General features: G+C 33.6%; 1 protein-coding gene across 7 annotated transcripts in view; it reads left to right on the top strand.

The window, feature by feature from the left end:
* Positions 1-385: 385 nt before the first annotated feature.
* LOC105476956 (coiled-coil domain containing 102B) overlaps positions 386-6,000 on the top strand; it is a 300,439-nt gene continuing 294,824 nt past the window's right edge. For 3 of the 7 annotated variants that reach the window (XM_071085208.1, XM_071085209.1, XM_071085207.1), the window contains exon 1: positions 403-487. The gene's annotated coding sequence lies outside the window, so the exon portion shown is untranslated. Of the gene's footprint in view, positions 488-538; positions 759-1,572; positions 2,744-6,000 lie in introns of those variants that run through there. The other 4 variants (XM_071085206.1, XM_011733260.2, XM_071085204.1 and 1 more) reach the window with 3 other exon arrangements.

The raw sequence follows: 6,000 nt of genomic DNA, 5'->3' as shown, positions 1-6,000 counted from the left end.
TTTATATTGTTCTTGTAATCTGCAGTATAATTATTTTAAATATTTTGCAGATAGGTACTTTCTAGGCTTTTATTTTGCTTTGCTATTTTAGTTTTTTCTATTATTATTACAAGTTATACTGTTGTAATTAAACATTAAGTACACTTGGGGATGAAGGCGTGGGTGTCTTTTTCTTTTTCATCCACAGTACAGGTTTCAAATGCTTGCATGGAAAGCTTTGGATAACCATACTTAGGGAACATTAAAAATGATTTTATTTTGGTTGGCTCAATGGTGATCCAAAGAGGGGGTTGTGGTAGTGGTTTCAATAAAATTTCACAACCAATGGGAATCTTTTTTGAGTTTGTGTGGAGTGCCCTTAATGCTGGAAATAATCCTGTTGGCTAGGACTCCAGAACTGTACAGATGAGAAAAGGATGCAGGAAATTCTGTTGTTTACACATGTGGCTGCAACTGAGACGCTGGAACAGCCCAGCAAGCCCAGAGGGTAAGAGTGTTTAATAACCTTGTGGTTTTCTATTTAATTTTTATATTTTCCTGCTGAGGCAGAGCATGTGTTGTTCTCGGAGCAAAGACAGTTGCTTACAAGATGCAGAGCAAAACTACTGTAGAGCTGGGAAGCAGAAGGATTTGGAGTTTCTTTTTAAAGTGATTTCTTCCTTTCCCCTTTCATTTTTCCACTGTGGGTGTTATTATCCTGACAATTTGTCATACATTTCCTGTCTTTAAAAAATAACTGTATACTAAGCCAAACTCAGGTAAGAATTTCAACTCTACATTTAGACAGCAATAGTGTATGTTGATATTAAAATTTTGTTTCATAGTTCCAAATGAATGTGAATTAGTCATTGTGTTTGAAGGAATCTATATTCTTACAGTAAAAAAGTAAAAGTGTTATGAAAACCTTTCTATCTATGCCTCATGTGCCTTGAGTTCTTTTCATTTGTTGAGTCTTCATGCTAAATTATTGTATTCATTAATGGAAAGTATATTTCAAACTTAGCATGAATATTGATTTCTTTACGTGTTACGTGTATAATGTGGAGGAGATAGGGATACAGAATAAACTAATAAAATCCTGTGCATAATAACAATGATGTTTAGTTATATAGAAATAAATTGTAAAACTGAAAAAAATCTCTGGAAACCATCGAGAAGCATTTGCTTATGTTTTCTGCAAAGATAAATTATCAATTGAGTGTCAAGTGGGTACATTTATTCAATATAAGAAAGATTCTTTAAAAATGTAATTAGAAATATGTCAGTAACATAGGCACCAAAATATATAAAGTATTTATTGATGTTCTTTTCTGTTTTCTAAAATAATGTGAATGTGTTTTTGCTATCATTTTTGTGGGAAATAGTGTTATTACAACTTTTGAGTAAATATTTTCTTGTTAGTAAAATATGTTATTGACAATAACTATTTTTATATATCCAGTAAATATTCCTGAATTCTATTTCATATTTTAATGAAAACAATAAATTAGAGAGAAATATTCATAAGTTAGTGACACAGTATCTATGTAGGTTTGTGTGATGTATTTGAATATATTCAGAAAAATGCTTTATGTGAATTGCTTTATTTTCCAAAATCTCATATGTTCTTATGAAATCATAGATCATTTCATTGTCTCTCTTTTGCATACTTCATATGTTATCATTGGAGTCAATAATTGCTTGATCACTGGGACATAGTTTTTGGGCCTCACTATGGGCGTGGCTTCAAAATAATTTATGATTGTTTTATCTAATTATTAGAGCCACAAAACTATGGCTGTAATTCTTAAAATACAAAAAATGATCTCAGGTCATCATATCTCTTATGCTGATATTACAAGACCAATTGAATTCTGCCATAATGCCAAAATATTCAGAAATTCCCTTTTTAGCAGGTATATCAGTCCTAAAGAGATGCCAGAGCCTTTAAAGAAAAGTTCAACTTCTTGAACTGAGTGTTGAAAAACTAGTAGAACTTGGATAGGTGCTGAAAGCAAGAGGAATACTCTACTTTGAACAAGTAATTGGCAAAAAGGGTTTTGAACATGAATTAGCACATAGCACAAAAGAACGGTGAGTAATTCATTGATTGGAGCAGAAAAAATATGCCTTTGTGAGTAGCAGACATTGTACTCAATACATAGAGCAGGAAAAATTTATAGAGCATCTTAACATTTCACACAGAAAAATTTGGTCTTTACATATCATACAAAGGGTCCAATTGCAAGTTTCTGAAAAGAGATGGAGTTTCTGTGCCTCTTTTCATCATCATTACCATCACCTTCATCATCATCATTTTGCCAATACATAATAGCAGTTGCTGCATGCAAGATGATTTACATACATATCCACAATTTTTATAACTATGCAATAAAATGAACAATATTTTACACATTATTTTCATTTTGCACATGAAGGAACCTGATGTTCAGAAATGTTCAATGATTTGCTGAAAGCCACAGATAAAGATAGTGAGGGAACCAGAATTTCAGATGTATTTCTGGCTCCAGCGCTATTTCCACTATGCTGTACTGGTATTCTAGGAATGTGAATCTGGCAGAAGTCAAGCAGAATGGTTTGAAGTGGACATCGGGATTATAGGGTGCAGGGAGGAGGCAGTGAGACAACAGTCCAAAGATCCATTCCAATATTCTATAAATCCAGACCAATCACCATTCTGTCAGTTGGGCCACGCATTTCCTTTGGGAATTGAGAGAAGAGAGACTGACACTGCAAATAAGGGGTAATTTTTACATTTAAATTAGCTGCTCTCATATTCAACACTTATGCTTTTCTATCTCCTACATTTTCTTAAATCTACTTAGAGAAGATATCTTTTGCATTCTCAGAGAAAATGTCATCACTGATTTGCATTGAATACTACCTATTCACAAATGAGACATGTGAGGTGGCCAGGAATGACACTGGGCATGCACTGACTTTCCTCTGTTTCTTTTTGATATGTGATATCAACAAACACACAGCGACCAAATAGTCTTAAAACTATGGAATCACCAAGTTATTATCAAGTAAAGGCATTGTATAAGTTTCATTTCAATGGGTGAAAAGCATATATAAAATTCACATTGTAATAGATAGTGTAAAATACAGTATATTCAAAGTAAAAAAGAATAGAACTTATTTATTAACATGTTTTTCTTCATATATCCAAACCTTAAACACATTGCTTTACTTCTTCTCAGAGTAGAATTAGTGTCTGGAATAACACTCATTTTCTTCTTCTTTTTTCAATGAAATTAAAATTATAGCTTATTTCATAATAATGAGTATTTTTTGTTCAATGTACATATGATGGAAACTATGCTATCATTTTATAAACATGCTATCTACTAGTTTAGAAACATACTATCATTAAGTAGCCTTTACTGAAGGAGTATCTTTTTGCCATACATGAAAACAAATGAGGATAGTTGAAATGCAAAGATTTGGTCCCGACCTTCACATTTTATTTTTGTACAGGTCTAGGTTGCATTCTAAGAATATATTATATAGAAGACAATTTGTATAACTAGTACTTCATCCTCAGTGCCCTGACTAATTGTAGATGTTCAATGGAGATTGAATGTGAGCCTGAGACCTTGATTGTAAAAAGGAAAACTAGATATTGTATTGGAAGTTGTGCTCAAGGCCATTTAATTGTAGTCATAGCTTTGCAAAGGATTGTTAACATTATTATATACTTAAATATTATCTGAGTTGATTTATATTTAATGATATTTCCTAAAAGAATTGCTGTTGTGTGTAGTAAAGGCATAAAAATATTTGATGTCAAAATTTTGATAGAAGGATTTTTTGCTAGCTAAAGAAAAAGGTGTCCTTAATACTGAGAAAAAAAACATATGCTCACTGCAGAATTTATAAATGTATCTTATCATAGCGTCTGTTTCAAATTGGTAGGATTAAAGCTTCCAAAAATAAAAGTGGGATTTTTAGTCACTGACTCGGGAGCATATGTTTCTAAGCTGCAGTAAACATTTGGAAATATAACACAGGTAAAGAGGCAACAGTTCCATGAAGAAAAACCTGTAGCAACTTTAGACTCATTTTCATTTGTAAATACTTTTGAGTGTTTCATACAATCTTTCCTTTCCTCCCTTAGTGAATTTAGGATTGTGAAGGCATTAGGTAAAATATTACATTTATGACATCTGCAAAAGATCAAATAGTCTTATTAGTCAGCCTATATTCATGAATTTTCTATCTTCTTTTGGCATAAAGGGTTTTGAACAAGGGTTTCTTCTCTGAATGAGAAGAAAATGTATTTCACAATAAAGCATGAAAATTATAAGATGTTCAGTGGGATTATAACATTTGGTAGCACAGGAAAAAAGAGAAAGATGTGGAAGTGCCATAATCCATTGGTGTTTCATATAATTCTAGAAGGTTCTGTTTATAACCTCTTCTTAATTTGGAGCTAGAATAATCCCAGGGATTGGCTGAGGGTTCAGGTGAGCTTTGCTCTATCTTTGTTTTGAAATCACTTTACAGGTATTGTCAATGGTAGGAATGAGTTGGGTCAAAGCAACTGCCATCCTATTTGTGATACTGCCCAGGCTTTTTCAATCTTTTTGTAATAATGAAACTTAAGTTACGGAATTTATGATTGCATGGATTAAAAATGTGGATGTCGCAATTATGCCGTGCTACAAATGGCCTCTAAATGTGTTAATGTTATATGAATTTACATGCTGGCTTTTATGTTTTGGGTATGGGACTAAATACATTTGACCTGATAATGCAGATTAATGGGAGAAATTCCAGTATTCATGGATTAGAACTAGGAGGGCTATTTCAGATACAGGCTTCTCACAGAAGGTCGGGGCCTAAGCATAGATACTGAATGCAAAACTCTGCTCCTGGACCTCACATGGTCCATTCATTATCTATAGTTGGCCGTCATTGTTTACTCTGTGGCTATAAGTTTCTTCCATATTACTGAGCAGGATGTTTATCTGAATTAATATAAATGACACACTCGAGAAGCATAGATCTTTATCCAAAACAATATCAGAAGTAGAAATAGTGCAGAAGACAAACTCCACCTCCCATCTGCTGATTCTTTTGAAACCCCTTGGTTCTCTTATCTCTGAAAGGGATACATGGCTTTGTTCTTCCAAATATCCTGTCCACTTTCCACACTGTTTCAAAAGTATTTCTGGCCAAATAAGTGTAAATCTTTATCTTTTGTAGATACAGATCATCATCATAGGCGTATTTGTGTATTATTTAAGTACTTGGGAGAATAAAGTTGCTGACAGCAATTAAAGTGGTGTGATTGGGGTTAACCTCACTTAAAACTGTTTCGTTATTAATTTTAAAAGCCTACAAGCATTTAATATCCAAAAGCCACCTTCTTTAGAGAAGACTGACTTATTTAGTGGAACTTGTAATGCTTGCCTTTTGGAAGAAAAGGAATAGTTCTAAGTCACTCTGTTTTAGATTTATCCATGTAGTAATAAATGTCTACCATGTCTCAGACACTGTTCTAGCAATGGACGTAGAGATGTGAATAAAAGTAAAACTGCTTTCTTTTCATTAAGCATTTAGTCTAGCTAGTAAAGCAATAGAATCCATACATACTATATAAATATATATTAAGTCATGATAAGTACTGTGAAGAAAAAAAAGAAAATTCAGGCTAAAAGGGAATAGAACATGCCTGTGCTCTTGAAATGGCCAGGGAATGTCCCTTCTGTTAGGGTGGAGGATGTAAGATACCTAACCACGAGGAATCTTGGCAGAAGAGAGGTAGAGGCAAAGGAAATCACATGTGCTAAAGTCTTAAGTCAGAAGAATGTCTGTCCCTTCAAGGAACGGCCAGATGGCCGGCAGCTGCTGGGAATGAGCAAGGCAAGGAGGCACAGGCGGAGGCATCTTGGGGAGGAAGTAAATCCAGCTTAAGCTTCAAGATATTAGGGTGGTGCAAAAGTAATTGTGGTTTTTGCCATTACTTTCAATGTTTCCATGTTCACCAACCTA

Source organism: Macaca nemestrina, chromosome 19, assembly GCF_043159975.1.
Source record: "Macaca nemestrina isolate mMacNem1 chromosome 19, mMacNem.hap1, whole genome shotgun sequence".
Taxonomy (NCBI): Eukaryota; Metazoa; Chordata; class Mammalia; order Primates; family Cercopithecidae; genus Macaca; species Macaca nemestrina.
Note: the sequence above shows the minus strand (reverse complement) of the source record. Positions and strands in the feature narration are given on the sequence as shown.